Raw genomic sequence first — 26,037 nt, forward strand, 5'->3', positions numbered from 1 at the left:
AAGTGAATTACACAGACAAAATCCAGATTTGGCATTTGCAAATTAAGGATTACTGGTTGTTCAAACAATTAAGACTTTTTACTTGAGCAAACATGCAATTGAGGAGTTTTAGTAGATCAGAGACACTCTACTGTATTAGAGAAAAGACAGTTAGCTACATGGAAGTTGGAAGTTTTGGTTAATCAGATCCAGTAAAGCTCCTGAAGTATATTACCGATCTGTTAAAATGTTACTCTTCAAACTTGTGACCTCAAATTATATAACCAGAAATAATTTATATTTTCTTTGAACTAGTGGAAAGGAGAGGGAATGGGGTCTTTAAAGCAGTCACACTTCAACTGTGAAACTCCCTTGTCCTTATGGTGTATTGACACTATTGAAACTTTTCAAAAGCAGTCTAATGTTAGCTTTTAGGTAAACTGTTATTATTCTTCTTATCATTATTATATATTTTATTAATTATATTTTTATTATGATGTTGATTTGGGTGACAATTATTTGATAAATATTATGTATTAATTTTTAAACATATTAACCATCCCTATGCTTAAATAAATAAAATTGTTCTTTTAAACTTGTGCATTGTTTGACTTTAAAATTTTTGTATCAGGTGTAAAATGACTTTTTAAATAAAGTTGTTTTTAATGTGAGCAGCTCCTATTGGCTCGTTTAAAAGAGGGAGGAGCAGATTGCACCGCCTAGCGTCTAGTCTTCGCGGTCTTTCGTCAGTTGCGCCTTTTCTCTCCCTGGTGTTTGAGAACGTAGAGGACAAAAGGATACCAAAGAATGGAAAACTATGACAAAGGTAAATACTTAAAGTTTTCTAAGTTTTCATCAATGGTTATTTTAGTAACTTTCTATAGTCGTCCTAAACGGTAATAGGGGGAGAAGCATAACATCTTTAGCTAGCAGGTAGAACTGGGTTAATTTACTGCATTGTCTTTGGCAAACATAATTTAAAGTTAATTACAAAACTCTTACTGCCTATATTCTACTCGAAAAAATTCATCTTATCTTATTCTGTTTTCATTGCGCCATTCTCTCTATACAGTTTTTGAATTTACATATTATAACTACACGGCAGTTTTTTTTTTCTGTGCTTCTGCAACTGTTTCTTAGGTTTTCCTATAAGGTTTTTGTAATTAATTAAAAAATATATATTATTTTTTTTTTGGCTTTAGTGGATTCCTCGCTCAGCTAACTCGGCCATTATGCACTACCCAGTAAACAAAATGGCTGAACAGTATCTTAAATGTTTGAACATGAGCTAGTCATACCATGTCACGTAATATTCATGTGCAGTGTAGCAAGCCCACCTTATAGGGGTGTAAAACATGAGGTGTATGAGGTTATTGTTTAAATTACAGGAGTAGATGCCTGCAGCTGACACATTTTTCTGATCTGAACGTGAACCTACCTACTGGTCACGTTTACGGTAATGTTACCAGATATGCATTGTACTATAGGAAAACGTGGTGGATCAGTGTGCAAAAAGCCCCCAAAAGAAACACACAGCTTCTTTAGCTCAAACACTGTCTGATCTCTTAGATACTGTGCTGTTCCATCTAGTTATTGGTTACTGAGAAATGTTAGGTTATTAATTAATTAAGAGAGTGCAGCTGTTCAGATCAGATGGTGAAGTAGGAAAATGCAGAACATGTTACTATAGCTGAATGCTGTGTAAAAATACTAGTAATAAATCTAACTCCCATTTATGGCTTTTACTACTGTGGGGCTAAATAAAAAATTACAGACATAATGAAATCTGCTACACTTACAAAGCTTAAGTTTAAAACAATTATTATATATTAAGCATTTTTTTGCTCTTTTTTTTTATTCTTTTTGCTAATAATGGACTCAATTTTATTATCAAGTTCAAAGACCTATTAAACTTTTAAACCATTAAATCCAGGAAATTAGATGCCCGTAAATGTACGAGACCCTCTTTATGGTTAGTATCCCCAAATATTTAATAATTCTTTCTAAAAGTACACAAATTTTGTTCTTTTCAATTAAATAGTGCATGTTTAATGTATTCTTGAGCAGGTAAAATTCCACTAAATTAGTTTTGCATATTTTTAAGTATATTCAAATTTTTATAGTTTATGAGTACTTTTAATTTGGAGATTTTGCCACTTGTTTTGAAGTTTGGATAGTGCTTTATAGTAATTTGTAAATGTTTTGAAGTCATCTGGCTTCTTAATAATTTAATAAAAAATTAACAAGCCATGTAATAATTTGAAAACCACTAGGGACCACTTATTACTATGTCACCAATTTTTTACTTAAAGGAATTTAGGAATTATGTCTGTCAAGACATTTGTTCTGGCACAAGTCACCATTTTGATATATCTTCCTGTGACTTTAAAGTCTGTCAGCTAGTTAGATACATTTTTGCACTGCTAGTGTTTGCTGCTTGAATTAGTCAGTTTACCATATAAACACATGCAGTGCCTTTCAAACTTTTAATTACACTGTTCATTTTGTGCATTAGTAAGAGAATCTTTTATATTGAATTATCCTGGGAAAAAACGAAAATGTTTGTATTTTTTTTTTCTCATGCACTTTCTTTCATTTCCATATCACGTTTAGATTCTTCAAGATCACAAGCACCATCTTTAACATGTAAGTAACTTTCATATTATTTGTATTACTTATTATCATTATTATTATTATTATTATTTTTGAAAAGTGATGGTCTTTGGGGCATCCTTGAAAGGAGTGCATTACTTCATTTTTTTTTTTTTTTTACTGGTATTCAGTATATATAAATATATATATATATATATATATATATATATCTCTAGAGAGAGAGAGAGAGAGAGAGATATATATATATCTCTCTCTCTCTCTATATATATATATATATATATATATATATATATATATATATATATATATATATATATATATATATATAGATAGATAGATAGATAGATAGATAGATAGATAGATAGATAGATGTAGGCACAGGAGGCAATGATCAATTTTAAAATTTAACATTTATTTAAATTTCCATCTTTTATGCTAACAATAATGCCAACAGTGTTCTCTTCACTTGTCCCACAACTCTGACAGTTTTGGTCCTCTGCTCTCCTCACAATTGGCTGATTTCCATCTGAGCTGCTACTGCAAACTGCATTAAACTGATTTTACATTGCCTTGTTATTCTACAAACATTCACACCTGCTGCTAGTAACCAGAGCTCACAAGAGTGCAAGGCGTGTAGTTCAATAAAGTGATCGATGTGTTCACTAGCTGATTTCAATAAACCGGTAACTTATCAAATCTATATTTTATAGGAAGTACATTACTGATAAAAGTGGTAATAAACACGGTAACCAATAAAAATTTAAATTTCCTGTTATAAAAAAAAAATACTGCTGTGAGCTCGGTTTTCTAACACCAGGTGTGAACATCTACAGTCTTTAAGCTCTGGTAAAGATTTAAAAATAAAAGCATTAAATAACATAACATTAAACACTAAGTTAGTTTGATGGTGTTGACTGCAGCAGCTCAATGTTAATCAGCTGATCGTGATGGAAGCAGATGAGCGTTTTTCATCATAGTTGTTGGTGACGTGTTGGTCGAAACGAAACGGCTCTTAGAGCCAACTCTTTGAAGTGAACGACGTGAGCGTGTTTTTTTTTTTTTTTTTTTCTTTCTCTCACCCTCTCTCTCGCACTTTTTTCCACTTCACTCCGCACGAGCCTTGTGCTTTGCGCTGGGAAGAGGGGGGGAGGGGCGGTAGTTACACTCGCAGTAGCACAGTAACAGAGCAGGAGGGAGAGAGAAAGAGAGCCAGGGACAACAACGTCACATTAGAAAGGTATAGTAATCATCCACAACTACTTTCAATTGCGGATGATAAAGGATACAGAAAGTTTATTCATGCAGGCCCATACTCTGAGGCACTTACAAAACACAACAGAAGTGCTTCAGGATGCTAGGCACAGTGTTGAGCTTTTGTTACCTAGTGGCTACACAAGCCAGGAAGTACCAACGACCGGATTTGGTGTGTGGTAGTAACAGGTAAATGAACAGTCTTTGGAATTATTTGAATATATATGAGTGCTTGTGTATAAATACACAAACAATACACATATGCTTTCAATTGTGTAATTTAAGTGATCTAGGTAGCTCTGTTTTGGAAGTTCAGTTAACGCTAGAAATGTGTTTTAGGGTTTGTACGTGTTTTGTCTCTAGGGGCCACCGTGATATATTTATATATAAACATATATAAATACAACCACGTTTTTTTTTTTTACATTAGTAATTCCTTTTGTGCATAATTTTATATTGTTGTTAATAATAAATTAATTAAAGCAACAAAACAACCTGAAGAGCCGGTTGGGAGCCCAAAGAGCCGGCTCTTTTTAGTGAGCCGAGCCGAAAGAGCCGGTTCTCTAAAAGAGCCGGAAATCCCATCACTAGTTGTGTAATATGCTGGTATTGATATGATCAAAATGAACTGAGTTGTTTCGTATTCTATAGAAATTGTACATCTAATTAATAACAAGGCTTTCTGCTGATGTTATTAATTAAAAATTTATTGTTTTATTTTTAAGCAACAACTTTTTAGCATGCAATCAGTCCATGCTGTACAGGACAGATTTGTAAACTGTGCATACAAAAATAGACTATTTTACAAAATTGCTCATTCAACAAATGTAAATCACAGCAGATTTTTTTTGTTGTAGTGCACTGTCACAACTAGAAATGTGGGGGGAAGTCCTCAAAATTGAAGGCAAAACAGGAAAATACATGGAAATAACAATTTTCCTTTAAGCACATCAGTAAAGGTCGATCCGGATACTTGATAACTGTTGGTATAGGTATGACATGAATTTGAATCTCCATTATCACAGGTTTTAATTGGGAGGCAACATGCAGATATACAGGACTATAAACAGCAATTCCTATTGCATACAACTGTTTTAGAAAATACCAACAACACTGTTAATTTATCACTTGCTGGTCTATAGACTTTACAGTGTGGATGGATGGAAAATCCATCTGGCTCCACTCTGGCTGAATTGGTGCTACAAACAACTCTGCGCTCGGCTTTCCTGGCTGTGTGTGGATTTATACTTACACATCCAAATTTTGACCCTATTTTTCTTCCTTTCAGCTGATTGGTGAATTTCATGTCAATCACCAATTAAACAATCCAATCAGAGAACATCTCCAGAAGTTGATTCTGTTCATCGGGACGTAGCGTTTTCAGTGGGAGAAAATGCTGAAAGCGCTACGTCCAGATGAACAGAATCAACTTTTGGAGATTTACTTACCTGGATGATTGAGCATGCATCAAGACAATCAGACAACAGATAGGTTTGGCTGTTGGAGGGCTGCATTACGGAGCTTCAGGTCCTGGAAGAATAAATTCCCTTTTACATACCAGACCAGCATTTTTCTTCATTACCAAGAAGGAAAACAGTCTGTGCGTGTCAGAGTTCAGTGGTTTTTATGTCACAGGGCTTATAATATGTGTATAAATCTGGCCAGGGACCATCACATCACACTGCTATCATATTTTTCTGTTGCTATCATGTTTCTTTTCTGAGATGTTGTTACTTTTATGACAGATGTAACGAGAAATCTTCCAGAAAGTTAAATTTTTTATTCTAATCAAATATTTGATTCTGATAACAGATAAAGTTTTTTTTTACTTTTGTTCTGCTATGATAGTTTATACAAATTTTGGCCAATTCCTATTTATTTTAACCCTCAGCCCCCAAAAAGTGCCAGCGACAGGTTTTTCCAAACCTGTCTCACAAACCTGAGCTCTACCAGGGCCCAATACGCCTGGACTTTTAGAAGAAAAGAGATGTCCAAAAATAAACCACAGGGTCAAATACTTGATTTTGTTCAGTGTTTTAGAGTTATTAATTTGAATTGACTAATTTAAATATTTTATTCATGTACATTTTGATTGCCTTCAGTAAAAATGGCAAAATTTCAATTTCTTTTTTTTTCTGTTATTAATCCTTGATTACATTCATATAGTATACAGTAGAGGAAAAAACCTACCAGATGTGTAAAGTAGTAGTAATACTGAAAAAAGGACAAAAGCACACACAGTCACAGCTGATTTTATGACACTTTTACAGCTAAAACAATATATAATTCCGGTTATCCTGCGTAACATTATTGGGGATAAAGGGTTAAGGAACCGCAATTAATTTTTTAGTTTAGCTTGTGTTTACTACCATATTTTTTTATCACCACACAGTAAACATTAAGTAATATGTAAAGCGTCCATTTATCCTCCATTCTGGTCCATTATCTTAAGCTTAGGCTGCTGCCCTCAACCCAATCCGGTACTAAGTAGAGAGGCCCATACTTCGCTCTCTCCAGGGGCACTTGGCCCAAGGCAGTCCCAGGCCAGCCGAAAAGCATTGTCCCTCCAGCATGTCCTGGGTGTTCTGGGTCTCTTCCTGGTGGGACATGCCCAAAACACCTCACCAGGGAGGCATCCTAACCAGATGCCATTATCTAATCTGTCCTTTTGTATGTTCCCCTCAGGTTGCCATGGTAGCAGATACAGGGGAACAAGTGTAGACGATGCCACAAGAAGGATGATGAAATTCCTCATATGACCTGAGCTGGCTGTGGAGTACAACATGCTTGGCCGACATGGGAAAAAAAAAAAAAGTTCAGAGATTTACGTCTTTTTAATGTTGTGTATGGTAAGTTAGTTTCACTTGAGACATTTGAACTTTAGAAAACTAAACTTTTTAATAAAGTGTTTGAAAGTGTAACTGAGATTGGTTATCATGCAATTTATATATATTTTTTTGAGGCAATAAAGTGAAATAAACATTGTTCTTTGCAAATCATCACCAAATTAAGTAAGCTAAGATTAACTTTACTTTGGCTTGCCCATTTTTCTTCTTCATTTGCAGAGACACTGAAGAAGAATTATTTAACATCAAAAGTCAACTTGCAAGAAGCAGAGAAGGCTCTCTCCAAGTGCTTCACTGGAGCTAAAGACAGAGGAGGACCGAGGGCTGCAAGGGTACAAAATAGACTTACGGCTCTGTAAAAAAACAAAAAAAGAAACCCTGCTGATTCAAGATAAGCTTTTGAGTTTTCCATCTGACTTTTTCTCACTGTTGCAACAGTTCCGAATATCTAAGGAATTTTGATGTAGTTTGACATTTCTAGTTTTTAAAAGTTTACGCACTTTGAATACAGTTACGTAAAATCACAGTTGTTGGACAAAATAAATGTGAAAAATGTTGTTTTGTGTACCCTCGTGATTTTTGAAATGGTTTTATTTACAAACTAGTTTTTGTTTGTGGTCAGCTTTAATATATTTGGTGTCTTTGTGGCACAGAACCCGTATTAGCCGTCTGAAAAATTGATTTTGTGACTGTTTTACTACATGGGGCCCACTCAGTGCCAGAAATTAGCCAATTCAAACTAGAAGTAAGATGCAACTACAGAACCCACTGATAATGCCATTCCAACTTTTTAGCTCATGTTTTCCTCATGTTGTACCCACTAAGAACTTGAAAGATGGGGCCCGGGTGGGTTTCTGTGTACTTTGCCTAGTTGGGGCCCATTTAGTTCCCAGATTTTACCAATATAACACCGAGATGGGCTTTTAAAATGGGGCCATTATGGAACCCGCGGACAATCCCACTTAAAACCCACTTTTTAGCCTTTGTGGTGCCCACATGGTACCCACAAAAAACTTGAAAGATGGGGCCCAGGTGGGTTTCTGTGTACTTTGCCTAGTTGGGGCCCATTTAGTTCCCAGATTTTACCAATATAACACCGAGATGGGCTTATAAAATGGGGCCATTATGGAACCCGTGGACAATCCCACTTAAAACCCACTTTTTAGCCTTTGTGGTACCCACATGGTACCCACAAAAACTTGAAAGATGGGGCCCAGGTGGGTTTCTGTGTACTTTGCCCAGTTGGGGCCCATTTGGACTTTAGCTCTGCTTTCAATACGATACTCCCGGACAGACTAATAGTTAAACTGCTGGAAATCGGACTTCCTCCTGCCACCTGCCGCTGGATCAGAGACTTCCTGTCAGACCGTGTACAGAGAGTTAGAGTGGGGCCTCATCTTTCCTCAGCCCTCAGCCTCAACACCGGCTCTCCACAAGGCTGTGTACCGAGTCCCCTACTGTACACTCTGTACACACATGACGGTGTTAGTACCCACCCAGACAACGCAGTCATCAAGTTTGCAGATGATACCACCGTGGTGGGGCTCATCTCAGGGGGAGATGAGACGGCGTACAGAGCTGAAGTTCAGAGGCTGTCAGATTGGTGTGTAGATAACAACCTGGACCTCAATACCACCAAGACAAAAGAACTGGTAGTTGACTTCAGAAGGAGGAAGTCCGAGCTGCAGCCTGTCAGCATCAACGGGGAGTGCGTGGAAAGGGTCTCCAGTTTCAAGTTTCTGGGTGTGCACATAGACACAGACCTCCAATGGAGCTCTAACACCTCTGCGGTCTTAAAGAAGGCCCAACAGCGTCTCCACTTTCTGAGAATCCTCAGAAAAATGGACCTGAAGAAGGAGCTGCTGACCGTCTTCTACCGCTGCTCCATTGAAAGTGTGCTGACATATTGCATCGGTGTATGGTTCTCCAGCTGCACCACAGCACACAGAAAGGCACTCCAGAGGGTCATCAATATGGCCCAAAAAATCATTGGACATCCTCTTCCCTCCCTGAAGGACCTGTACAGCACTCGCTGTCTCAAGAGGGCACGCAGCATCCTACGAGACTGTACACACCCAGGACACCGGGTGTTTAAGCTGCTGCCGTCTGGCAGGAGGTTCAGGCTGCTGAGGTCCCGAACAAACAGACTCAAGGACAGCTTTTACAACAGGGCAATAGCCCTAATCAATGCAAATAGCTGACCTGATTGGCTACCTGCCTGGACTTTTTTTAGGGGGAGGTAACAATGTTTAAAACAATAACAATAGTAATATTTATATTTATATTTATAACAAGGTGCAATAATAATTAATGTGCAATAATAACAGTGTGCAATACACATAACACTTATTCTTCTTTTTTATTTCTAAGTTAATATACTGTGTTGTGTTGTTTGTGTTGCGTTGTGATGTGTCATATCGTGTTGTGTTGTGTTATATGTAGTACTGACGTAGGACAGTTTTTCCAATTTCATTGTACTACTGTACTATGTATGACTGTGCAATGACAATAAAGAATTATCTTATCTTATCTTATCTTATTTAGTTCCCAGATTTTACCAATATAACACCTATATGGGCATTTAATATGGGGCCATTACGGAACCCGCGGACAATCCTATATGGGGCCCATTTTTCAGCCCATTTCCAAACCATATGGGCCCCACATATAAATGTTGGCTGGGGACGGGCAGAATGCCAGGGAGTTTGCAGGGAGGCTGTTAAAAGAAGCGCTTGGTCTGGACGAGACACCTGTGATTGACAGAGCCCACAGAGCTTTGAGAAAGAAGCCCGGAGATAACGAACCACCCCGACATCTTATTGTAAGAGTTCACTACTGCCACACCTATGAGGACATCATGAAGAAAGTCATGGGCACCCGGGATATAACATTTTGTGGCCGGCGGATTCAGATTTTCCGGGACCTGCCACCTGAGGTGGCAAAGCGCCGAGCTACGTTCACCGCTGTGAGGAGGATGCTACGCGACAAACCGGGGGTCAAATACGGACTTCTTTACCCAGCCAAACTAGCGTGAGATAAGGGCAGATAATGCCACAATACACCACCCAGAACGCGAATAACCTCTACACAGGTGACATCTAGCATTTTATTACTGACGGGGTTTTTTTTTTCTCTTTGTACCTAAGAGTCAATAATCCGGGCAGCTTGCGGTTAAAGGCGTATGTTAGTAATGTTATACTTGTTAATGATGTTACATGTTGCGGTCTCACACTTGGTTTTAAGGGCTGGTAGTTAGACACTCTTTAACTTGTTTTTGAACAACTGTATTGTTTTGTTTAATAGTGACGATAATGTACCTTCTGATCCTTTTTTTGTGATATCTGGTCTATGCTTAATGTCTTTATGGAGCTACACAGAGCACTTGTTATGTCGGAGGTTGCGACAGAGGATGGTTAGAAGTACGCATGGTCTTGTTGGGAGGATGTCAGGTTCCCCTCCCTGCTATGACCTAGGTGTGTGTGTGTGTGTGTGTGTGTGTGTGTGTTTGTTTGTTTGTTTGCTTGTTTTCTTTTTTTATTATTTCTGCTGTGTTTACTTTGTATTTCCATGGGTGGGGTTGTTGGGCGGGAAGATGCTATCGGTAGAAAATGTTGTAGTCAATACGGGACAATACACATAAATCACTAACAGTATGGCCTCAATAGATGGTGATGGAAATAATGGGGTGAACAGGAGAGGGCTTGTAACTTTTTGCTCTTGGAATGTGAATGGCATCAGTGAACCAATAAAACGTGGTAAGGTGTTGGCATACCTAAAATCATTGAAATCAGATGTTATTTTCTTGCAGGAGACACATCTTAAAAATGATGAAAAAAGATGCACATTGCAGAATTAGAGCTAAGTGGATAGGGCAGGTCTATCACTCAAGGTTTTCCGCAAAGGCAAGGAGTACAGCAATAATTATTCGTAAAAATGTGCCATTCAAACATAAATCTACCCTGGCAGATAAGGAGGGGAGATATATCATGGTGCTAGGAGAAATTCAGTCTATACCAATCACATTGCTGAATGTCTATGGCCCGAACAGGGATGACCCAGAGTTCTTTAGAAAAACATTTAGCTTGATCCCGGATATTTCAACTACAAATTTGATACTTGGGGGAGACTTTAATTTAGTTTTAGATACCTATCTGGACAGGTCGTCAGCTCAGACAATTGCGCCATCGAATGCTTCTAGGTTTCTGAAATCATTTATTGATAATTTGGGTCTTGTGGATGTTTGGAGAACCTTGAATGCAACCGGAAGGGAATATCCCTTTCACTCTGGGGTTCATAATACATACTCCCGTATAGACTACTTTCTATTAGATAGTAAACTGTTACATGGAGTCCAAAGTAGTAAATATCATAATATCCTTATATCAGATCATAGCCCAGTGTCTATTTCACTAAATTTACTTGAATCAGGTGGTAATTATAAACACTGGCGATTAGACCCTCAACTTCTTACGAGGAAAACATTCTGCAATTATCTGGAAGAACAGATCAAGTTGTTTTTTGAGATGAATGACAAAGACGATGTATCACCTCTTTTATTGTGGGAGACGTTTAAAGCATATGTTAGGGGCTGTGTAATTTCTTTTCAGTCGTCTGAGAAAAAAAACGTAATAACATGGAACGCATACAGTTGGAGGTTCAAATACAAAAATTGGACTCTGAGAATGCCAGACAACCGTCTGTACAGCTACATAGTAAAATATCAGCTCTGAAGTATAAACTCAATAACTTGCTCTCAGATAAAATTTCCAGAGTCTTCATGTATGTTAAGCAGACCTATTTTGAATTTGGTGATAAGCCACATAAATTACTGGCCAGGCATCTAAGGAAGAGAGAAAGTGATAGGGCCATTCATGCAATCAGGTCAGACTCGTGGGTTGTTGACTAATTCTTATAAGGATATTAATACTGCTTTTAGACAGTTTTATGAACAGTTATATACATCTCACTGTAATGCACCTCCGGAAATTATGCAGGATTTTCTAAGCAAATGTAACTTCCCTACATTGGCACAAAAGGACAGGACACTTCTAGATGCAGACTTAATATGTCCAGAATTGATTAGTACCATACGCTCCCTGAAAAATGGGAAGAGTCCAGGACCTGATGGTTTATGTAATGAGTTTTATAAAAGGTTTAGCAGTTTACTAACCCCATATTTGCTAAAAATGTTTAATATGGCCTTGGAAGATGGTGCACTCCCTCAGACCCTGAATGAAGCAAATGTGATTCTCATTCCAAAGAAAGGAAAGGACCCAGAATTGGTGAGTTCTTACCGACCAATCTCTTTATTGAACACAGATCAGAAAATACTGGCCAAATCTTTACCCAGGAGACTTAGTTCTCACATAGGTAAACTGGTTCACCCAGATCAAACAGGGTTTATCCCAGCAAGACATGCATCTCATAACCTGAGACGTCTTTTTGACATTATTTATTCCTCTAGGGATCCAGATAAAGACCTAGTGATATTGAGCCTTGATGCAGAAAAGGCCTTTGACTGTGTCGAATGGTCATATCTATATGCAGTATTAAGTAAGTTCGGAGTTGGACCTAAATTTGTTTCCTGGATTCAATTGTTATATAGTAATCCGTGTGCCAGAATACTCACAAACAATACCCTTTCCGAACCATTTAAGCTATTTCGTGGCACAAGACAAGGTTGTGCGCTGAGCCCTTTATTGTTTGCCCTCGCATTAGAGCCGTTGGCGGAAACAATTCGGAAACATAAAGAAATACATGGCTACAATATAGGATACACCTCCAATAAGATCTCACTGTACGCCAATGATATTCTGCTGTTTGTGACCAGACCATTAGACTCAATGCCTAAGGTGCTAGTAACAATAGATTTATTTAGCTCTTTTTCAGGTTACAAAGTAAATTGGGGGAAGAGCGAACTGATGCCAATTAAATGCAGTAATCTTGATTTACTAAATCGTCTTCCCTTTAGAATAATGTCAGAAAAATGTTCATATCTTGGAATTGAAGTTACTAAGTCATACAAGTCATTATATGAAGCTAATTTTGTGAGAATTGTGGATACATTTAAAAATGAGGTCGAATTTTGGAAATCACTCCCACTTTCCATGATAGGTAGGGTGAATGCGATCAAAATGATTTGTCTTCCCCAACTCTTATATCTGTTTCAAAATATCCCAGTGTTGGATTCAGTCCTTCTCCCTTTTATCTGGAATTATAAGAGCCACAGGATAAAAAAGGCCCACCTTTGTAAAGAGAAAATACATGGTGGCCTAGCTTTACCAGACTTTAAAAATTACTACTTCGCAGCTAATATGCAATACATAGCTTATTGGCTAGATGATACAGTTATAATGGGAAGTTGGTTGGACATGGAGCGAGAAGACTGTATGCCTTATTCTCTTGGTGCAATTGCATTGTCTCCCGTTCGTTTTAAAAAGACGTACTACAATTGTAATCCAGTTATTCACAATACAATTCAAATCTGGAGACAGATCGTGAAAGAGTATAGACTCAGAGCATTCTCGCTTTTGACACCTATTACAGCTAATCCTGCATTTAAACCCTCAGTTTTAGATGGGACATTTGATCGCTGGAAGGAAATGGGGTTGCGAAATGTGGGACACCTGTATTTTCAGGGCTCTTTTGCTTCATTTCGACAGCTTAAGGAGAAGTACAACTTATTAGCCTGTGATTTTTTTAGATACCTTCAAATAAGGAGCTATGTAAGGTCCCAACTACAACAATTTGAGTCTGCAACTCCAGGTAAGCTTGACCAATGCCTGGTGGATTGTATAACAGAAAAGCATGCTGTTGCTTTTATATATGAGATATTACAGTCACTCCGGCAGAAGGATACAGGTAAAATAAAATCAGCTTGGGAAAAGGAATTAGGGTCAGAAATTCATAATGATGTCTGGACTAAAGGGCTACGTTATGTTAATTCCTGCTCTATCGACGCCCGACATAGGTTAATTCAGTTTAAAATTTTGCACAGATTGCACTACTCGAAGACAAGATTACATCGGATATTTCCTGAAACGTCACCCATCTGTGATAAATGTCAATGTGCAGAAGCTGATCTGCTTCACAGTTTTGTAATGTGTATCAAATTACAAAGTTTTGGGGCGTCAGTTTTTTCTTTTTTTTTCAAAACTTTTTGATGTGCAGTTAGACCCTGACCCCATTTTGATTCTTATTGGACTGTCGAGACAATCTAAAAAACTTAAGAGCACACAGATTTCCCTCCTGTCCTATGGCCTTATGTGTGCATTCTCCTCCTATGGAAGGGAAAAGAAGTGCCCTCCTTGAAAGTCTGGATTTCAGTACTGACACATACTCTTCATCTGGAAAGGATCCGCTACATTATAAACGACAAACTGGAGGACTTCCATCAGATTTGGAGGCCGCTCATTGAGCACCTGGAAACTATGAACAAATGAGAGCTATTATGTGGACTTCACCGTTGCTTAAAATAAGCTGATAGCACTCTGGGATAAGGGAAGGGTGTAGGGAGGAGGTTTGTTTGTTTGTTTGTTTTGTTGTTGTTGTTTTTGACCGCCCTTTTTGGTACTTTCCATTGTCTTGGTTGTGTGTTTTGTTTTTTCCTGTTTTTGTTGTTTTTGTTTGTTTTCGGGTTTATTTTATTTATTTTTTGTTCGCTTTGTTTTTCCCCTTTTCTTGATGATAAAACTGTAAAAAGGAAGCAATGTCAGTCTATGGGACAATTTGTGATTGTTATTTGTGCTTCACAATAAAAATATTTGAAGAGAAGAACACTGAATACTAAGTGCACTGAACTGAAATGGACAGCCTACCTAATACATTTATGGACACTTTAAGTGATATATTGTACATTGTTGAGATTCACATGTTTGAAATGATTTAAATGTTTTGTTCATGCCTATGTTTTGGACCATTTAAATGTTGAATACACTCAAATCACTTTTTTTTCCTTTAAGTTGTTGTCAGTGTCTCATTCTGAGTGGAGGGTTTTTCCTTCTTTAAGTTGAGTTACCACTGCCAGTCTCCTTACGATCCTAACTGAACCCAACAAGAGTAGATTCTGAAATATTTATGCTCCTTATATCTGGAACAAACTCCCAGAAAGCCTCAGATCAGCTGAAACACTCAGTTTATTTAAATCCAGGCTGAAGACTCCCCTATTCTCAGCTGCATTTGAATAAAGCACCAAATCCACACTTAAGTTTAAATTTCAAAACCTACTTTTTAACTACTGATTTTATCTACTGTTCTGATTTTATCTACTGTTTTGATATTTGATTTTATATACTGTTTTGATATTTGATTTTATATACTGTTTTGGTTTGTTTGTTTGTTTGTTTGTTTGTTTGTTTGTTTGTTTTAATCAAATTTAAATCATGCTTTTTATTTGTTTTTGTTTTGTCTCTGTAAAGCACTTTGTCACCTTGTTGTTGAAGCACTTATAAATAATCACCTTGTTGTTGTGTCACTTTAACAGTAGAATTCCGTGTTGATAGGGACAAATAAACTTTTACGGGTTTATGGACTTAGTTCAGGATGGTCCCAAGTTTATTAAGTAGCTGCACTCTAAGCAGTTTGCACTTTCAACAGGGGTCCCCAATTCAGTCGGGCTGTCCCTGCAGGTTTTAGATCTCACCCTGGGTCACAACCTGAATCACATGTTAGCTCATTACCGGGCCTCTGGAGGACAAGTTAGTACAGGAGGTATTTATCCCAAGTTTAAATCAGCTGTGATGGATCAAGCACTCTAAAAGTTTGGGACACCCATCCTGAGATTCAACATGTTGCCCAAGTACAAAGAAATGATACTCATTCCTGCCATGTCACGTTACATAGCAAAGGGGCAGTGACAATCCCTGCAAGACACAAACAATGCCTAATGGGAAATGTGAGGTTAAGAAAGAACAACCGGAACACAAGTTTTGTCCTTGAGCCGCATGAGCAATACAAGTTACCAGGTGGATTGCTTCTTGAATCGGCTTTAGTAGACATTCCTTTTAATTTCAGCAGTAAAGTACCTGTCATTGTACACAATGTTAGTGAACATGCTGTTACGTTGCAGTCAAATAGCATTGTCGCTCAAGCTTGTGCAGCCCAACACGTTTCCCCACTAGCATCGAGTCAAACTCTGAATCCTCCAAGTCGAAATGAACCAGACAGTGACAACCTCACATTCAACCGTGATGATTCTCCCATCCCAGAGCAATGGAAAGAGCGAATTCTGGGAAAACTGAGATCCATCCCTGAAGTTTTTGCTCTCGATGACATGTCCCATGGCCACACCACAGCTGTGAAGCACCAAATCAAATTGAACAATGAAGCACCTTTCAAAGAGCGGCCAAGGCCCATACACCCAAGTGACAGAGAAGCTGTCAAACAACATCTAAGAGAACTACTGGATGCAGGCATCATTCGAGAGTCACAAAGTCCTTTTGCCTCACCATTTGTATTGGTAAGGAAAAAGAATGGCTCGATAAGGCTATGCATAGATTACCGTAAACTAAATCTAAGAACTATTCGAGATGCATATGCCCTGCCAAATATTGAGGAGACATTCACAGCTCTCAGTGGAGCTAAATGGTTTTCGGTCATGGACCTTAAATCCGGTTACTATCAGGTGGAGGTAGCCGAGGAGGACAAGCCTAAGACAGCCTTTGTGTGTCCTCTTGGCTTCTATGAATTTAATAGGATGCCACAGGGTGTTACAAATGCCCCAAGCACCTTCCAACGCCTGATGGAGAAGTGTGTAGGTGATCTCCACCTCACCAAAGTGCTTGTCTTTTTAGACGCCCTCATTGTGTTCTCAGACACAATAGAAGAGCACGAATCCAGGCTAATTAAAGTTCTTACTCGCTTGAGAGACTACGGTCTTAAATTATCCCCAGAAAAATGCCACTTCTTCAAAACATCTGTGAAGTATTTAGGGCATGTTGTGGATGCTCACGGAGTCCACACCGATCCCGAAAAGATCTCTGCTCTGAAAATTTGGCCGCGCCCATCTAATTTCAAAGAGCTCAAATGTTTTTTAGGCTTCGCTGGATACTATAGGCGTTTCGTTGAAGGGTACTCCAAGATAGCCAAACCGTGGAATCGTCTCACTGCCGGTTACCGGCCACCGAAGAAGAGAGGCAAGATTTACAAGAGAGAACCGCCCAGACTTTCTTACAGTCCCACTCAGCCTCTCGGGGAACAATGGACTCATGAGTGTGAAACCTTCCGAACAATAATCGAAAAGCTGATTTCTGCACCAATTCTTGCTTTTGCCAACCCACAACTCCCCTATGTATTGCACACGGATGCTTGTCGGGATGGGTTGGGAGCTGCGCTCTATCAGGAGCAAGAGGGGAGGCTGAGAGCAATTGCTTACGCTAGCAGGGGACTTTCTAAGAGTGAACAGAACTATCTCACACACAAACTTGAATTCTTAGCCCTCAAGTGGGCTGTGTGTGAAAAGTTCAATGACTACCTTTACGGTTCTAGCTTCACTGTCCTGACCGACAATAACCCGCTAACTTATGTTTTGACAACTACGAAATTAGATGCGGCAGGACACAGGTGGCTGGCTGCCTTGTCTACTTACAATTTCAACATTAAGTACAGGGCAGGTCAAGCAAACAAAGATGCTGATGGGTTGTCACGGCGGCCCCAAGAGCCTCCTCATGAAGATGAGGCATTTGTCAAAGAAAAAGCTCGTATTGATGACATGAAAGAACGTCTCATTAACATGGCAAACAATCTTGACCATGAAACGTTTTCCGCCTTGTGTCAGCGTCATTCAGTGTCATGCCATTCAGAACCCCTTTCAGTTGTCGAGAGTCTTGCTATTGACCCCAGCTCAGTCACTGAGGCTTATGGAGAAGATATCTTACCCTCAATGACAGATGCTGATTGGCGCGCTGCACAAAAGGATGATCCTTCTCTCGCTCTTGTTAAAAGCCCTGTTGGGAAGAGGCTTGAAACCCAGCCCCAAAGAAACAAATCTTGAATCATCAGATGTTAAACTCCTTCTGAAACAATGGAACAAACTCGAGCTCAGTAATGCCGTGCTTTACAGGAAATTCAATGACAGAGATTCCCTTGTGTACCAGTTAGTACTGCCCTAAAAGTACCATGACAGAGCCTTGAAAGGTGTACATGACGAGGTTGGTCACCTCGGGTTTGAGCGTGCCTTACATCTCGCTCGGGCAAGGTTTTATTGGCCACGAATGCCTCAGTCCATTGAAGAGAAGTGTAAGAAATGCTCACGTTGTCTCATGAGGAAGGCCCTTCCCCAAAAGGCTGCTCCACTACAGAATATCCAGGCAACTTACCCTCTTGAGCTAGTGTGCATTGATTACTTGTGTATTGAGCCAGATAGTCGAGACACCAGAAATGTGTTAGTATTGACGGACCAGTTCACAAAATTTGCAGTCGCGGTCCCGACAAAAGATCAAAAGGTTAAGACAATAGCCAGGGCTCTTTGGGATCACCTTATCATCCCCTATGGTATCCCTAGCCATCTGCTTAGTGACCAAGGCAGAGATTTTGAATCTAAGCTTGTTAGAGAGCTCTGCACATTGATTGGGACAAGCAAAATTCGCACGATGCTCTATCATCCACGGGGAAACCCGGTGGAAAGGTACAATAGGACTCTCTTGGACATGTTAGGCACACTGGAGGACAAAGACAAGTACCATTGGAGAGACTTTGTTAGGCCATTAACACATGCCTACAACTGTACACGAAATGACACAACAGGGTACTGTCCATACGAACTCATGTTCGGCAGACAGCCGAGGTTGCCTATTGATCTCGTCCTTGGTACTCATCCATCCATCCTCATCCGCTTTATCCGAAGTCGGGTCGCGGGGGCAGCAGCCTAAGCAGAGAAGCCCAGACCTCCCTCTCCCCAGCCACCTCCTCCAGCTCATCCGGGGAACACCAAAGGCGTTCCCAGGCCAGCCGAGATATAATCTCTCCAGCGCGTCCTGGGTCTGCCCTGGGCCTCCTCCCGTGGGACATGCCCGAACACCTCACCCAGGAGGCGCCCAGGGGCATCCTTGTCAGATGCCCGAACCACCTCAACTGGCTCCTTTCGATGTGGAGGAGCAGCGGCTCTACTCTGAGCCCCTCCCGGATGGCCGAACTTCTCACCCTATCTCTAAGGGAGAGGCCAGCCACCCTTCGGAGGAAGCTCATTTCTGCCGCTTGTACCCGCGATCTCGTTCTTTCGGTCACTACCCACAGCTCGTGGCCATAGGTGAGGGTCGGGACGTAGATCGACCGGTAAATTGAGAGCTTCGCTTTTACACTCAGCTCCCTCTTCACCACGACGGACCGGTGCAGCGTCCGCATCACTGCAGCCGCAGCACCAATCCGTCTGTCGATCTCCGGCTCCCTTCTCCCATCACTCGAACAAGACCCCGAGATACTTGAACTCCTCCACTTGGGGCAGGAACTCATCCCCGACCCGGAGTGGGCACTCCACCCTTTTCCGGCTGAGAACCATGGCCTCAGATTTGGAGGTGCTCCTCTCCGTGAATCGCTACCTTATCGTGGTGGAGGGGTTTGTGTGTCACAGGGATCCCAGGGGCTATGTTGTCTGGGGGCTTTTGCCCCCTGGTAGGGTCTCCCATGGCAAATTGGTCCTGGGTGAGGGACCAGACAAAGAGCGATTCAGAAGACCCGTATGAAAAGAACATCGAGGGAACAGTTTACCCTGCCCGGGATAGGGTTACGGGGCCCCGCCCTGGAGCCAGGCCCGGGAGGGTGCCCGAGGGCGGCGTCTGGTGGCCGGGCCTTAGTCCATGGGGCCCGGCCGGGCACAGCCCGAAGAGGAGACATGGGCCCATCCTCCCGCAGGCCCACCACCCGCAGGAGGCGCCATAGGGGTCGGGTGCAATGTGTGTCGGGCGGCGGCCAGGAGCGGAGGCCCTGGCGGACCGATCCCCGGCTGCCAAGACTGGCAATAGGGTCCTTGGTACTCACCCGGGCAAAACCAGTCCAAAGTCTTACTCTGACTATGTTAACGATCTTCGCCAAAACCTCCAAGAGAGTTGCACCCTTGCCAGCGAACACTCACAAAAGATGGGTGAGAAGAATAAAATGAGGTTTGATAAAAAGATCAAAGCTGCAGAACTGTTTCCAGGTGACAGAGTTTTAGTAAGGAACGTGAGCGTTAGAGGGAAGCACAAACTTGCTAACCGTTGGGAACAAAATATTCACATTGTTGTCAAACGGGTCAAAGACAGCCCAGTGTATGTTGTCAGACCGGAAAGTGGAGACGGTCCCCAGCGTACATTGCACAGGGATTTGCTTCTCCCTTGCGGGTTCTTACCTGTTGAAGATCAGGTTGGATCGGACTCCCAAAATGGGAATCAAAGGAAAATGAGGACCAGGAGTAAACCAAACCGCACAAAAGGCAATGACAATGATAATGAAGGAGAGTACAGTGATGAGGATGAGATGAGTGATGAAGAGGAATTATGTATTGGCACATGGAATCCACAAATCATCACAAAAGGCCCTTACATTCAAACTGAGTCAGCTCATCCTAAAGCCCAACAGCAAATGGACAGTCATCCCCCTGTATCATCCCCTGACACTGTTGTACCGGAAACGTCCTTACCTGATATTGGAAAACCTACCTTGACACAACCTGAAGTCTCTAACACAAGTCGTGTGGACTATGTTCCTTCCGATGCTAGGTCTTCAGACCATGTTGTGATTGACATTCCCGAACCAGACTTGACACCTACCACGACTGACGCAGATCTCACTCCACCAGAGCCTGCAGTCATTAATGATGATACTGTTAGTACCGATGCTGGTGCTACAGAACCAGTGAGGTTGAGGCGCTCTGACAGAGAAAGACGCCCACCTCAGAAGTTCACTTATGATGAGTTAGGAGAGCCGCTGACCTTGGCTATTAGCTCCTTTTTCCAAACCTTAGGTGTTGCCTTCTCCAAAACTGTCATGTCACCTCCACCAGGTCTCAGTTGGTCAACGATGCATGAAGGGACTCATGCCGTTTAGAGGGGGAGAGTGTAACCCATGGTTATTTTATTGCCAATTGTATTCTATTTTTATTCTAATTTTAAGTGTTACTGTTTGCTAAGTGTTGAGTTTTCCCATGTACCGTGAATGCACCATAGCGCTGTGCGTGGTGACTTTCTTCCACTGCATCCGCCTGAACGGAGCTAGATGCGCAAAGCTGTGTAAAAATTCAGTCCTGTAACTCGTTGCGCTACAGAATTAATGTTTTCTTTGAAGAATATCCTGAAATCTGCTGCAAGGACCGAGCGGTGCCATCTAAGGACTGGATGCCACTGGAGGTGCCTAGAAAGGACGTTCTCAATCTGAAGGCCACCTGTTTCCTTGGAGGGTGGTAGGATACAACGATTTGCAATTTTTTTTAAGGATTAACGTTTTTACTGAGATCTCAGGACGCTTTATGTTGTGACTTTTTTCCTTTTTGGGTCAGGTCTGATTCCACTTAACACAAAAAACTAATGCATCAAAAAGCAAACCAGTGACTAAAGACAATTAACACTTACTAAGAACACTGAATACTAAGTGCACTGAACTGAAATGGACAGCCTACCTAATACATTTATGGACACTTTAAGTGATATATTGTACATTGTTGAGATTCACATGTTTGAAATGATTTAAATGTTTTGTTTATGCCTATGTTTTGGACCATTTAAATGTTGAATACACTCAAATCACTTTTTTTCCTTTAAGTTGTTGTCAGTGTTTTTCCTTCTTTAAGTTGAGTTACCACTGCCAGTCTCCTTACGATCCTAACTGAACCCAACAAGAGTAGATTCTGAAATATTGTTTTTTTCCTTGACTTTGTATGACAGATTACCGTATTTTCACGACCATAAGGCGCACTTAAAAGTCTTAGATTTTCTTCAAAAAGTACGGCGCGCCCTATAGCGCAGTGCGCCCTGTGTGTTGTAATGAGGACGTAGTAGAGAACACCATGAGAACGCTAAAGGGTGAAGTGTGGGCGTTGACTTTATCGCACATAGCTGTATAAAAGAACAGGTATGTGCGTTATGCAGGACATCGTTGTTTTAACAACCCTGAAAATGGCAAAGAGACACGCTTACGAAGCACAGTTTAAACTGAAGGCCATCAGCTACGCGGAGGAACATGGAAATTGAGCAGCGGCGAGAGAATTTAAGATTAACGAATGGATGGTTCGCAAATGGAGGAAGCTACAAAACGAGCTCCGGCAGGTCAAGAAAACGCAGCTGAGTTTCCGCGGACATAAGGCGAGGTGGCCCAAGTTGGAGGAAAGACTCGAGCGGTGGATCATCGAGCAAAGAACGAGCGGGAGAAGCGTTTCGACGGTCACCATTCGGCTAAAAGCAGTTTCACTAGCTGAAGAGATGAACATTGAACATTTCCAAGGAGGCCGGTCTTGGTGCTTTCGTTTTATGAAACGGTGCCATTGTTCTGTTTTCAATATGTTCATATGCTAATGAGACAAATAAGTGTAAAGTGTATTTCTATTGTTATACATTGAAAAATTGTGAATCTTTTATTTTGACATCTGGATAGACAGGAAGGCTTTTATTTTGACATGTGCATAGACAGGAAGCAGGAAATGCAGAGAACAGTGGGAAAGCATGGCTACACCTGTGTAATCATTCATGTGGAATCCAAAGCAATCCTTCAAAGGAGTCCTTCAGAAAGCAATAGTCGTAAGTTCTGTCAGTTCTGTGTATATTAAGCAATTAATAATATGGTGTTTTGAGACATTATTTTGTACCTTCTTTGAAGTGCAGTTAAAGGGTGTAGCTTCTGAGCTAATGATACAAGTGTACGCTCACCCACTACCTGCTTGTTTTTCTTTGTAGTAATATCAGTTTGCATATCTACAGTATACTTATTTCATAGTCTCCTGTGTAAGTGCCTGAATATATTTACCTGCTGATTATATGACAATTGATTAAGAGTTTTGTATTATGTGTTTTTCTAGTTTCACTCCAGTTCAATGATGTCAGTGCAAGATGATTGCTATGTTTGGAGTCATTAAAGGAGCAAGTACGCTCACCTTCCTGGCTCTTGAAAAGGAGTTTGGCTGGCTGTTTATCTATGTTCACACTCAGGGAGTTTAACACATAGAGAGAACAGTACAGCCATTTTTCCATCCGGACCAGGACTACGGTAGCGCAGCAACTTCCAGCGGATTACCGGTATAAGGAAAAGCTGGCCATCTTCCGCTCCTACTGCAGCAAACACATCGGCGACAAAAACATCCAGCCCAGCCACATCACAAACATGGACGAGGTCCCGCTCACTTTTGACATCCCGGTGAGTCACACTGTGGAGAAGAAGGGGACCAGCACGGTAGCGATACGCACAACGGGGTATGAAAAGTCTTTTACTGTTGTAAAAAGTGACTCTGACAGTGAAGAAAGTGAACCTGGCATGTTTGATGGAGATTTAGCGCAGCTGTTCAATTCAGACACAGAGGATGAGGACTTCGATGGGTTTGATTGATGATAAAAATGTGAGTACCAAACTTTGTTTTGCTCCTGCTTTATTTTTAAATATGCACACTTGTATGCTTGTGTGTTGTTGATGATGACGATTACTGGTAATAAAAATGTGAGTACCAAACTCAGTTTTGCTCCTGCTTTATTTTTAAATATGCACACTTGTATGCTTGTGTGTTGTTGATGATGACGATTACCGGTAATAGAAATGTGGGTAAGGTACCGAACTCAGGTTTGCTCCCGCTTTATTTTTAAATACGCATACGGTACTTGTATGCGCCCTATAATCCAGTGCGCCTTATGTGTGTGTTAAATACAGTAATGGCACACATAACTGAGACTGCGCCTTTTAGTACAGTGCGTCTTATGGTCGTGAAAATACGGTACTGTGGATTTTACTGATTTTGGACTACTCAGTTAAAAAGGGTGACACTTCCATAGATTCAGAGCTTAGTTTCTTGGACCTCTGCCCTCATTGCCCAAACACATGAAGTTTAAATTTATCACTTGTATAGAGTTTGGCTGGTTACTCCATGGTTATATAAGGCTGAAGTTTCCCCTCAGTCGATGCCAGATTTTTGTATTGCTTGTGATACCAAACCTTGGCTTCCCCTGCTCTTTTTGTGATTAGCTTGATAATGTTTTTCATGCTTGGATTTTGCACGAACAACAACTGCCATAGAGATCCATGAAGAGTAAGCAAGGACGCAAGAAACACAAAGGAAGAGAAACTTGTGTGGATATATCTGCCTGTCCCCTTGCATAGTCCATGCACAGACCGCTTTTCCCTAGAAAAGTCACTATTTTCCGCTTTACCTGCAAGTAAATCTGCTAAACTTTTATCTCTGTGTTCCATGCTTGTGTTCAGGTTTTCCTCAGTATATGAACAATCTGACCGCAAAATTAATGCAGCGGAGACGGACCTGAGTGTTCTCTCCAGTCAAGAAACACTTCTGGGAGAGCATGACAATGCCCTTCACCATCTTTTAAACCAAGACATAATCCTCCAGCAAGAAGCTGAAGCAGGAGGAATTTTACAGACACTTTGTTACGTTCTAAAACAGTTATCAACTCCACCTCAGCCTGCAGAACAGTCTGATTCCTCCCAGCGCCTTAAATATAGGATAAATGCTGTGAGTACCATAATTTGCAGACTATAAGCTGCTACTTTTTGCACAAGCTTTGAACCCTGCGGCTTTTAGTCAGGTGTGGCTTTCCTATGGATTTTTCATGATTTTTGTGATATCATAAGAGGATTTGTTTTGGTTTGTTCCACTGTTGTACGGCACTACTTTGCCTGGCGGAAGGGCATGTGATCAGACACACAGTATCGGGGGAAAAGAGTGGTATGTTGGTCACATGTCTGTCCGCCAGGCAAAGTACTGCCATACAAACTAGATTAACAAGAGCAAGACAAGTATTACAGGAGCAAAGGAAGCTTTCATTCACAAACCCTCATTATGGCAAACAAAAGAAATGCATATGATGCAGCTTTTAAATTAAAGGCAGTCGATTTGGCTCTCAGCGAGGGAAATAGAGCTGCTGCACGTACCCTTGGTATAAACGAATTTATGGTGAGACGTTGGAGACGCCAGCGTGAAGAACTGGCTCAGTCCAAAAAGACGAAAAAAGCTTTCAGAGGAAATAAAAGCAGATGGCCCAAACTTGAAGACTTTATTGAAGACTGGGTGAACACACAGAGAGCAAACGGGCGAGGTGTGTCAACTTTGCAGATCCAACTGAAAGCCAAAACAGTCGCCACCGAAATGAAGATTTCAGAGGTGGACCATCCTGGTGTCACGGATTTATGAAATGAAAAGGACTGTCCATCAGGGCGTGGACGACTGTGTGTCAGTAACTCCCTCCCGACTACGCGGAAAAAATTAGAAAAAAAATAACTTCCGCGAATTCACACTAAGAAAGATAAACGAATATTCCATCAGACCGGACAAGATCATAAATATGGATGAAGTGCCTTTGACATTTGACCTGCCTCTCACTAGGACTGTTAACAAGCAAGGTGAATCATCCATCACAGTGAGAACCACTGGCCATGAGAGAACGAATTTCACTTGTGTTGAGGGCTGTACAGCATCCAGGTTAAAACTTCCGCCAATGGTGATTTTAAAGCGGATGACTATTCAATTAAATTCAATTTTATTTATACAGCACCAAATCACAACAAAACTTGCCTCAAGGTGCTTTATATTGTACAGTATACCCTATAATAATAGATACAGAGAAAAACCCAACAATCATATGGCCCCCTATGAGCAAGCAGTTTGGCGACAGTGGAAAGGAAAAACTCCCTTTTAACAGGAAGAAACCTCCGGCAGAACCAGGCTCAGGGAGGGGCGGGGCCATTTGCTGTGATTGGTTGGGGTGAGAGAAGGAAGACAGGATAAAGACATGCTGTGGAAGAGAGACAGAGATTAATAACAAGTATGATTGGATGCAGAGAGGTCTATTTACACATAGTGAGTGAGAAAGGTGACTGGAAAGGAAAAACTCAATGCATCATGGGAATCCCCGGCAGCCTACGTCTATTGCAGCATAACTAAGGGAGGATTCAGGGTCACCTGGTCCAGCCCTAACTATATGCTTTAGCAAAAAGGAAAGTTTGAAGCCTAATCTTAAAAGTAGAGATAGTGTCTGTCTCCTGAATCCAAACTGGAAGCTGGTTCCACAGAAGAGGGGCCTGAAAACTGAAGGCTCTGCCTCCCATTCTACTTTTAAATACTCGAGGAACAACAAGTAGGCCTGCACTGCGAGAGCAAAGTGCTCTAATAGGGTGATATGGTACTACAAGGTCATTAAGATAAGATGGGGCCTGATTATTTAAGACCTTG

General features: G+C 40.9%; 1 long non-coding RNA gene across 1 annotated transcript; it reads left to right on the forward strand.

Annotated features, from left to right (window-relative positions):
* The first annotated feature begins 690 nt into the window (after positions 1-690).
* On the forward strand, positions 691-6,554 carry LOC120433815. The gene is made up of 3 exons (XR_005608783.1): positions 691-805; positions 2,593-2,625; positions 6,529-6,554. It is a non-coding gene; the product is annotated as an uncharacterized LOC120433815 (long non-coding RNA).
* The last annotated feature ends 19,483 nt before the right edge of the window (positions 6,555-26,037 follow it).

Source organism: Oreochromis aureus, linkage group 17 (genome assembly GCF_013358895.1).
Source record: "Oreochromis aureus strain Israel breed Guangdong linkage group 17, ZZ_aureus, whole genome shotgun sequence".
Taxonomy (NCBI): Eukaryota; Metazoa; Chordata; class Actinopteri; order Cichliformes; family Cichlidae; genus Oreochromis; species Oreochromis aureus.